This window comes from Trachypithecus francoisi, unplaced genomic scaffold (genome assembly GCF_009764315.1).
Source record: "Trachypithecus francoisi isolate TF-2019V2 unplaced genomic scaffold, Tfra_2.0 Contig00677, whole genome shotgun sequence".
Taxonomy (NCBI): domain Eukaryota; kingdom Metazoa; phylum Chordata; class Mammalia; order Primates; family Cercopithecidae; genus Trachypithecus; species Trachypithecus francoisi.
The window spans coordinates 40,216-50,471 of NW_022680815.1; the positions used below are offsets into that span (position 1 = coordinate 40,216).

The following is a 10,256-nucleotide window of genomic DNA, read 5'->3' on the forward strand; positions in this document are numbered from 1 at the left end:
TTCTGAAATTAGAAAATGGTAGAAGATAACCTTTAATTGCCCTTTCAAAAGTTTGTCAGTCTTAAATCCTAGTATTAATCATTAGAAAGTCTTATTTGCATATATTCTGTAAGTATAAGTATTGAATAAAATGAGCCATATGAATTCATTTGAATCGTGAGTTTCCTTTGACTTCAAGTTTTTTGAAAATCAAAGAATTAATTTGTTTAAAAAATTCATGATTGTTATTTCAGTGCTCTTTCCCCATAGTCCCTTTAAGAACTGAAATGTATTTAAGTTTCAGTTACTCACCTGGAACTGCCCTAGTGCTGAGTTACTGTATTCTACTTAATGCAAGGTCTCATGGATTGTGTGATGCCCCACTATCTTATATATCAATCAGATAATTTTTAAAATGTTACCAATTAGAGTTATAAAAAATCATGAATTATAAGTGGCATTCCAATGTCGGAGGTGTTAAACTGTGACCTACTCGTTAAGCCATCCTACAAAGTAGGTATAATTGTATCACTCTACCTAATTAAAATGTTTTTGTTAAGTAGTAGTAATACTAACAATTGTAATATCTGACTGGGTGCAGTGGCTCACACCTGTAATCCCAGAACTTTGGGAGGCTGAGGAGAGAAGATTGTTTGATGCCAGGAGTTTGAGATCAGCCTGGGCAACGAAGTGAGGTTCTTACTTATTTTAAAATAAATAGCTGGGCATGCTAGTGCACATCTGTCATCCCAGCTACTCAGGAGACTGGAGATGGAGGATCACTTGAGCCCGAGAGTTCCAGGCATAGTTACATCATTGCACTCCAGCCAGGGCCAAAGAGTGAGACTTTGTCTCAAAAAACAAAAAATATTACAATTATTGAGCTGTTGTAGGAACTCTTCTGAATACTTGACATAGCTTCTCATTTAAGCATCACGATGGTGTCCTGTGAGATAAATACTAATGTCATCTTTATTAATGAAGAAGTTGAGGCACAGAAAGGCTAAGCAATAGTTGGTAAGGGACAGGATTTAAAGTAGGACTCAGCCCTAGTTGAACTGAATCTACAGAGGAGCTCTTTGTATTCAGATAGGCTGCTGTTGTCATTAAGGCAGTGAGCAATAAGAGCTAGTAAATATTGCACTTTCTTCAAAACAATTAAGTATTTGTTTTGAAGGCAGAGGAAAAACATGCTATTCAATTTTTACAATGACATGAATGATGGTGTGTTTTGAGATGTTGCACTACAGTTTCCTAAAAGTCCTCTTGCTTTTGTAGAACTGCTCTACATTTGGCCTGTGCCAGTGACCATGCGAAAGTGGTAACTCTCCTGATTAACAGAAAGTGCCAGATTGATATCTGTGACAAACAAAACAGGACACCTTTGATACAAGTATATTAGAGCCAACTCTTTTAGCCTGACATGGATTTGATTTACATATATAGAATTAAAATGAATTGATCTCATTTAAATATAACTAGTTGGTGAAACCTGTGAATGTGTATTTTGAATTCTTAGAATTACAATCTGTTTCTTGGTCTAACACGGACAGGCTGTCCATTGCCAGGAAGAGGCTTGTGCCATTATTTTGCTGCAAAATGGTGCCAATCCAACCTAAGGATATCTACGGCAACACTGCTCTCCATTATGCTGTGTACAGTGAGAGTACCTCACTGACAGAAAAATTACTTTCCCATGGTGCAAATATTGAAGCACAGGACAAGGTATAGATCAAACAACTTTCTTTCCAAAATATTTGTTTTAACATTGACATAGGTAAGGATCAATTTTTTATATTTGGAAGCTCAACCATTCCCTGAATGCAAATGTAAATTAAGTTATTTTGAAATAACTTAATTGTGTAAGATTTTGTTTTATATATTGACACTTTTAAAGAAGCATTCAAGGGCACAGCTTTATAAAATGCACTTTGGAAAAGATTTGTGAATTTGTTAAGGTAAAACCTTTTCAACATTTTTTCTATGCAGGGTTATTCTTTTTTTTTTTTTCCTAATTAGTGCAAAACAAGACAGGAAAGAAAATATACTCTGGAAATAGGCTTTATTTTAAAATTCAAACAAAACTAAAGCAACTTACTATAAATGGACATGTTGATGCTGCTGCTAATTTTCTGAAAAACTGATGTAGCATTTCTCAGGGAAAATGGGAAAGAGAAAAGGAGAGCAATCAGAAATACGCAGGTCACTTGGAAATTAGGTAATGTAGGAAAATGCGAGGAGGAGTTTTGTTGTTGTTGTTGTTGTTTTTAGTCTGTTGTTCTTCCAGTTTATGTGTTGAGACAAGGTGCTCTTTAGTTTTGGTTCTAATAATTTTCGGTTTGAAAAAGTGAGTGAATGAGTTGAAACTTTGCCTAGAGATTAATTTTAGGAGGACTCTGAGGAAACCAGTTTGGCAGTGAATACGTGGTGACGAAGTGAGAAAAACTTCAGCAGAAGCTGGAACAAATTATTAACTGACTTATTGCCCATCCTGGCAGAAACTGCCACTTAGATAAGATTCTAAAGACTCCTCTCAAATCTAGAATGTCTTAGTGGAAAAGTGGGTGATAAGGCACTTATAAATAGCAAAATCAAGTGGGATTTTGAGTTTACTTGTCCCTGTTTTAGCCATACCCAGGAAAATTAACTGGAGTTTTAATAAATGATTCTATCTCTTCCTCTTTTATCTTTTTGGTCACATCCAACTGATAAAGGGCATTAGTCATGTGGGTGAGAGATGAGACTGAAGTGATTGTTTGCTGCACTAATTCTCAAAACTGGGCATTACAGTGACCTAAAGACATTTTGTCAAAAATCTACAACTGTAGTCTTTCCCTGAAGATTTGATGTAATAGACCTAATAAGGCCTGAATATGTTAAAAATGGTTTCTTGAAGCTGGGCACAGCGGCATGTTCCTTAGTTCCAGCTTGAGTCTAAGAGTTTGAATCCAGCTTGAGCAACATAGTGAGACTCTTGTCTATAACAACACTTGTAGCAAAAGAAAAAAAGAAAACGAAAAAACCTTCAAGGTTCCGATACACTACTGATTAAGAATCCCAGAATAGATAAGGGCTATCTATAAATTTCTGTATCTCAAAAATGTAAGAAATCTCTAGAAAACTTGGTATGTGATAGGTGCCACATCCCTTCAAAATTCTCCTGTTTGATGATATTACCCTGACTTATCTGTCTTTCTCTACATCTGTGACTGGGAAGTGAAAGGAAATATTGGCAATATCTCTCAGCTGACAGAATAACACCATTCCTTCCATCCACGAATCATTCACTACCATTCAGAGAGTCTTTAGAAATTTGCGTATGGGTAATCTTTCAATAAGTAGAGGCTGACCCTGTCAGGATTTGATGTCCCTTTGTCACCATGCAGGTGATTATGTGTCAACAAATTTTTGTTACAAGTTGGGCTTTCTCAATTAGAATAGTAGCAAATCCTAAACTCTTTTTTTATAGTTGAAGTTATATTTGACAATGTCAGTATGTTTGTTAGTTGTATAGAGCTTTATCATAACCAAAATGTCAGTTTTAAACACTGAAATCCATGAAGTTAATAAGAATACAAATAGGAATTCTTTTAATAATTTAGTTTTAGCAGTCTTATGAACCAATGATCTATTTGGTTAACAATCTGGGAAAATTATATACAAATATGTTTTAAATGAATAAATGTTGGAAAAATTCTTGAATCAGGTGTTATGAGTCTTCTTAGCAGTTTTTATTATATATGAGTGCCTCATATTTTGGTAAAACATATGATACTAGAGAAAGAAAATACTTTACATGCAAATACTTGGATTATACACAACCATTTCAAAACACATTTATAGTAACCATAAAAACACAAGGGCTATATTCTAATGTAGTACACAGATTTGTTTGTTTCCTCTGTAAGTTGAAGCAACATGTAAAATTTAGAAGACTTGTGTAGAAATCTGGACTTCAAGCTTATCCTAAAAAGTCAAATCTGGTGTCTCATGATTTCTATCACTGTTTGATCTGCTGTGCAGAGATTGCCCCTTTATAGAAGGTGTGTATTCTCCAGTTTGCTATTGTGCCCACCTCAGTACTCCCTTACTCTGGAACCTTCCTTTGTCCTTGTAAGTATTGAGTTTACAACTCCTATGTTATAGTAAATTTTGACAAAGATGTCAAGATTTTAAGTCAGTGTGTAGATTTGTCTATAATATATAGTCTATGGAGTATGTAAATCCCTCTGTTATGAGTTGATTTTAGAATTTAGAATTTTTAAAACTCCTTTTCTTTATATATACCAGAAATAATTATCTGCCCGTAAGAATGCCTAGAAGCTGGTTATAGTTGGATAATTATGAATATTGCAGATATTATATCTTTGTCCTCAGCACCCTCCTTTAAAAATGCAAGTGACTTACTGGTTTTTATTATGCCAGAAATAATTCATATGGATCAGTATGAGAACTTGTATTGATAAGCCATTATGTTGTTATTTCAGATTCATATTTTGCCTAAAATGAAAAATAATTTTAAATAGCCACTTAAGTGGAAGCCAATAAAAAGGATTTAAAAAGTAGAGATGCATTGGTCCTGGGATTACATTATAATTGAGAATAGTATTTCTTACTGAGCTTTGGTTTTTCAAATATTTGTTCTTAAGTTTTTAAACCTGTCTCTCTTACACAGATCATACTGAGCTTTCTAACACTAAAGATAAAAATCTGTTCTCTTGTACTAGGAAAAAACCATGGACTATTTCTAAGGCAAATAAGTGCATTTGAAGCCATCTCTCTTAATTCAGAGTTCATTTTCGTAGTGACCCATTTGGAGCAGGAGTGCCTGACATTGGCGTCTGGTATCCTGACACCATTGATAGAAGTGAATCAAGCAAGTTTGTACCACCCAGATGAATCATCCACCTGTATTGGGAAGCTCTGGCAACTGTTTCTCTGAAGCTCTTAATTCCTCAAATGTTAATGCTTGCCACAACTAGTATTGTGAAATGGGAATTAGGTAAAATTCAAGAGAGATTATTGGGTGTGTAAAAACAATTTGCAATACTTCCCAAATGCAGAAGGTCATGGAGTCTTTCTCTTGGGTATTTACCTCTGGTAAAGCAAATATTCTTGGAATATAGTTAAGAAACACTGCTTTAGAGATGATAATTATTTCATTAATTTATGTAAAAAACTTAAAATATTTGCTACTTAGGGTTTTGGGCTATAGAGCTATAGAGACAAAAGTTACAGCCCTTGCCCTCAAGAAGCTCTTGGTTTCAGAGGGAAACAATGAAATGATGACAATGTAGCATGCTAAGTGCTGTGATCAAAGCAAGGATTCTTGGGACTGGTAAATGTTTACAGTGAATTTTGGCAATGACTACAGTTAATCCCGGGAGACAGAGGAGGGTTGTTTGCAAGGCAAAGAGCAGCACATCAGAAAGCACAGAGGAGTGAGAAGAAGGGACTGCTTTTTATTTACTTCCTTTCTATTTTGTATGTTGAAGTTCAAAAAATCCTAGAGAAGATTTTCAGTTCAGTTGATAAATATGTAATTTTGTGAATTATTAATTTTTTCTGCTGTCTTATACGACAATAATATTCCACTTTTATTCGCTATTATTTGCAAGAAAGAGAAAATGGTGGAATTTCTATTGAAAAACAAAGCAAGCGTACATGCCATTGATAGGTGAGACGGTACAGTAGTTCTTTTTTTTTAAATAAAAGTCTGCGTGTTCTAGAGTGGTAATAGTCACTCGTCAGAAATATTAATAAGATTAGTGTAATTATTGGCAAACAGTGAAAAATGTCACCACAAATAATCAGGTAGACAACAAATATTTAGACTGAGTCACATAAAGAGCAGTGTATAGTAGGATTAATCTTCTCTTATAAGATTTGTTATTTATAATCGGATGTTTTTGGTACTGTAATCTTCTATTAGCTAAACGGTTTTGTATTAGTTTTATTAATTTTTTTTTTTTTTGAGATGGAGTCTAGCTCTGTTGCCAGGCTGGAGTGCAGTGGTGTGATCTTGGCTCACTGCAACCTCCACCTCCCAGGTTCAAGCGATTCTCCTGCCTCAGCCTCCAAAGTAGCTGGGACTTCAGGTGTGCGCCACCATGCCCAGCTAATTTCTGTATTTTTAGTGAAGACGGGATTTCACGGTGTTGACCAGGATGGTCTCGATCTCTTGACCTCACGATCTGTTCTCCTTGACTTCCCAGAGTGCTGGGATTACAGGCAAGAGTCACTGCACTTGGCAGTTTTTTAATTTTTAAAATGTGGACTTTTAGTTTATGACTACTTCTATTGTCATTGTTATTATTGTTGTTGTTGTTGTTGTTTTCAGCCTGCAGATAACTCTTATCTGAGCCCTAGCTGATTAGAATTATAATGTATCAGAGTAGAAAATCAATGGGTAAATCTTCATCTAAATCTTTGCCTACTTTAGATGACTGACCTCAGCACAGTTTCTTGGCCATCAGAGGACTATAGTTAGCAACTTGTATTATGTCATATGCCAGTGGGACAAGAGGCTTCCCTGTTGTCCCTTTCTTTTAGCCTTGTGATAATTACAAAGATGAACACTTGAGCACCCTAGATGCTTATAGACCCGAGCTAGTACATGCAAATAGTTATTACGTCTACACTGACAGATGGATATGAAATTGGTAAAGTGTATCAAACTAACTGTTTAAAAAGTCTTTATTAAAGTTCTTGAGTGGAGTTATTTCTTTGTTATTTTAGAACGGCCCTCATGCTTGCTGTGTACTATGACTCACCAGGTATTGTGAACATCCTTCTTAAGCAAAATATTAATGTCTTCACTCAAGACATGTGTGGACAAGATGCAGGTTATGCTATTTCTCATCATTGACAAAGTAAGTGCTTATGTCAAAAGACCAGTTGATACCAAATTGAAGTTTAAAATAATTGCAACTACTCCATCTATACATTAGATAAGAGTTCATAGTTTCGTTCAGATGGTTTGAAATAGCAATGAGTTAGTCTACTTTTAGCCAGAAATCAAGCAGCAATCTAGATTAGTTCGAAGTAGAGTGCAAGAGTTTTTCAGGATTTTTAAGATCTTTATCCCCAGTGATCTCAGTGTTGTCCATTTTATTCTAAGTATAATCCCCATGCATGAGGTAAAAAGAGCCACATCTTTGATTTCTTTTCCTTTCCTTTCTTATTTTATTTTTCTTTTCCATTTATTATTATTATTATTATTATTATTATTATTATTTTGTAGAGACAAGTTCTCACTCTGTTGCCCTGGCTGGTCTTGAACTCCTGAGCGCAAGTAATCCCCCTGCCTCGACCTCTCAAAATGCTAGCCACCATGCCTGGCCTGACTTTTCTAATAGTTATTGGGTCTTGAAATGTCCATTTAGCAGAAATCTTGTATTGTCTCCTTGGGGTGTCTCCTGTGTCTTTTTCTTTGAATTTTCCAAGAAGCTAAGGGGTTCCCTAAGTTCAAGGAAGACAATCTTTCTTTACAAATCAGAAGAATGGGAAAAAAGGTCGTTCTGATCATTCTGTTGTTTCCATGGACTCGCTTGCTGTTTAGCTGCCATTGTAACCCATCCTGCAATCTGATAATGATTGACCTTTGTCACCAGGATGCCTTCACTGATGCAGACCCCCTAGTTTTCATGGTGATTCATATATAGAGTTCAAAGCTATGGTGTTTATTAGTTTATGTACTTATGGTCAGTCGTTGTTCCCAGCACCCTCCTCTGCTAGCTAGGCCTCCTAGTTTTACCCACACAAATACTGAGAAATTTGATGCTTGCCCTACACTAAAAATCTTATTTGGAGCCCACCTCTTAGCTAGACTTAGCCTAGGCCTTCATGGTATGTTATCCTTTGAAAGCCATGTTTGTCTTTTCTTTAACCACTATTAGTTGGGATTGTTCTCCACAGTCAGGGATGTTCAAATAATGTTGCAGGGAGATCAGAGTTCCCTTTCCCTTTTGCTATCAGATCTGTATCTTGAGGCTTTTTATATCCTGTGCAGCAGCTTTGGTTAGATAGCAGAATGTTCCATGTTATCTTTCCAGCAAGTAGTGGGATCAAACTTGCAGTTGGCCCCTCTAGCAATGTGTCTCTATAATCATGGAAATCTCTTGGGCTACTGGCAGCTCTTCCTCAAGTTTTCAATGTATTTTAAAGTTCTACCTCACAGAAAGTCATTCAATAAAATTCTTAGAATCTAAAGTAAGTGAGTTGGATTTACCAGAGCTAAGCCTCATCCATGACTCATGAGTGTCCGTGTATCAAACAGGGCTTTGTGCTTGTTTCCACAGCACATATTTTAAAATTGGATCAGTACAGAGCAGATAAGCATGGCTGCTGCCTGGGGACAGCACACAGATTCAGAAAGCATTCCATATTTTGCACAGTCCCGGGAAGGCCATTTGACTGTTTGTTGAGTAGCTCCTAGGAAGCAGTGTGTGTGAAAACAAAACAGGAGACCCCCAATATTGAAATTGTGATTATCACTAGGAAAATGCTGATGTCCAGTGATCTCTAAAAGGAGAATAGAGCTGAGTAATAATTAGGGGATGTACATGTTATTAGTACATGTCTTGGAAATGAGAAAATGTCCACTTGCCTTTCCTTCATGGAACTGAAAAACAATCACAGTAGGGTTCTGTCTTGTCTGTTAGTTGGAGAGGACCGTGGAGATCCAGCATCCTAGCACAGATCTGCTGGCTCAGAGTTTGAGGAGGTAGAGAAGGAGTGGTAGTTGTCCAAGCCGGGTTTTGACACCTATCAGTTTTCTGTGCTTGGTGTGAATGATGAACTCAGTGATGGGAGATAATTAGGTAATCTATTTTAATGAAAATATATATGTTTATAAATTTGCAGTAAGTTATGAATTAGGTAAGATGCCCTGAATTACAAGCCACAATGTATACAACTAAAACCAAACTAGCACTTAATAACATCTTCTGAAAACTGTAACATTTGAATATTAGAACTTATAGAAAAACATACACCAAGTTTTATTTGGATTCCAAAATGGTTAAAGGAATAAAGTTCAAGAAGAAATTTTTCCATTGCTTTACTATTTCTCTGAACATTTAAAAATGTAATGTCATTACATCTTCCTAAGGTAGCAGAGTCCTTATTTTTTAGAAGAAACCATGGAGTCTACGAGAAGCAACTTGTCTGAAAAGAAAATACCTATTGGTTACAGAGCGAGGATGTATTCTGAGTGCAGGAGACTTTGCATGATATCCAGCTAACTAGAGTTAATTTACTGACCTGTTTTTCCTCATTATGAGTACTTCCCTTTCTTTTATTCTTTAATTATAAGCTTAATAAGCTTGTAAGTTTTAAAATTTGAAGTGTATGGAAGTTAAAATTCTGATATTAGGTCCAATATTGTCTTAAATGGTTTTAGAATTTAATATGTTTGGTAAATATTTTTTCTTTCAGTGTTAAAATAGCAATTTTATTTATTACTTTTGTATACATAGAATTCAACAACAAATTTGGAACATAAAAAGAAGATACTTAAAATGACAAACCAGGTAAGACTTCTGATAGTGAATTTCTTATTTCTCTTGGTGGTCCTGCTCTTGATAAGAAAACAGAAAGTAAGATGTAAGATAAGGTAGTGTAATCAAAAAAGACCAGTTAAAAATATGTGTAAATTGAATGTGTATATATGTATATACATATGTAAATTATTTTTAATTTAACAAGTTTGAAATTCAGATTTATTTAAGAAGGTAGTTGTAGCTAATTTATAATCTCAAACATTATCGTCTGAAAAAAGTCATTTATGATCCCTAAAATCCTATATAATGTTTTTGCAGGAATAAGAAAAATGATTTTTAAGTTAGTATGTTGTAGTTTCCTCTATAGGCACATTATAACCAATTGGACTTGTTATACAAACGGAGCTTCTATTTCAGTTTAATAATAAATTGTTTATATTTAGTAAATAAGAATTACAGTTGACCATGAATAATGAAGGGGTGAGGGACTCTGATCCCTGTGCTGTTGCAAATCTGGTCTTGAAATCCTGACCTCAAGTGATCCACTTACCTCGGCCTCCCAAAGTGCTGGGATTATAGGCATGAGACACTGACCCTGGCCATCTTTTTATTTATTTAGTTATTTATTTATTTTTATTTTTGTTCTGGAGATCTTGGATGCATAGACAGTGAATATTTTTTTTTTTTTTTTTTTTTTTTTTTTTTTGGAGATGAAGTCTCACTCTGTCTTCCAGGGGAGTGCAGTGCTGTGATCTCAGTTAACTGCAACCTCCG

General features: G+C 35.3%; 1 non-coding gene across 1 annotated transcript; it reads left to right on the top strand.

The window, feature by feature from the left end:
- Positions 1-8,263: 8,263 nt before the first annotated feature.
- Positions 8,264-8,370, top strand: LOC117087670. The gene has a single exon (XR_004438883.1). It is a non-coding gene; the product is annotated as a U6 spliceosomal RNA (small nuclear RNA).
- The last annotated feature ends 1,886 nt before the right edge of the window (positions 8,371-10,256 follow it).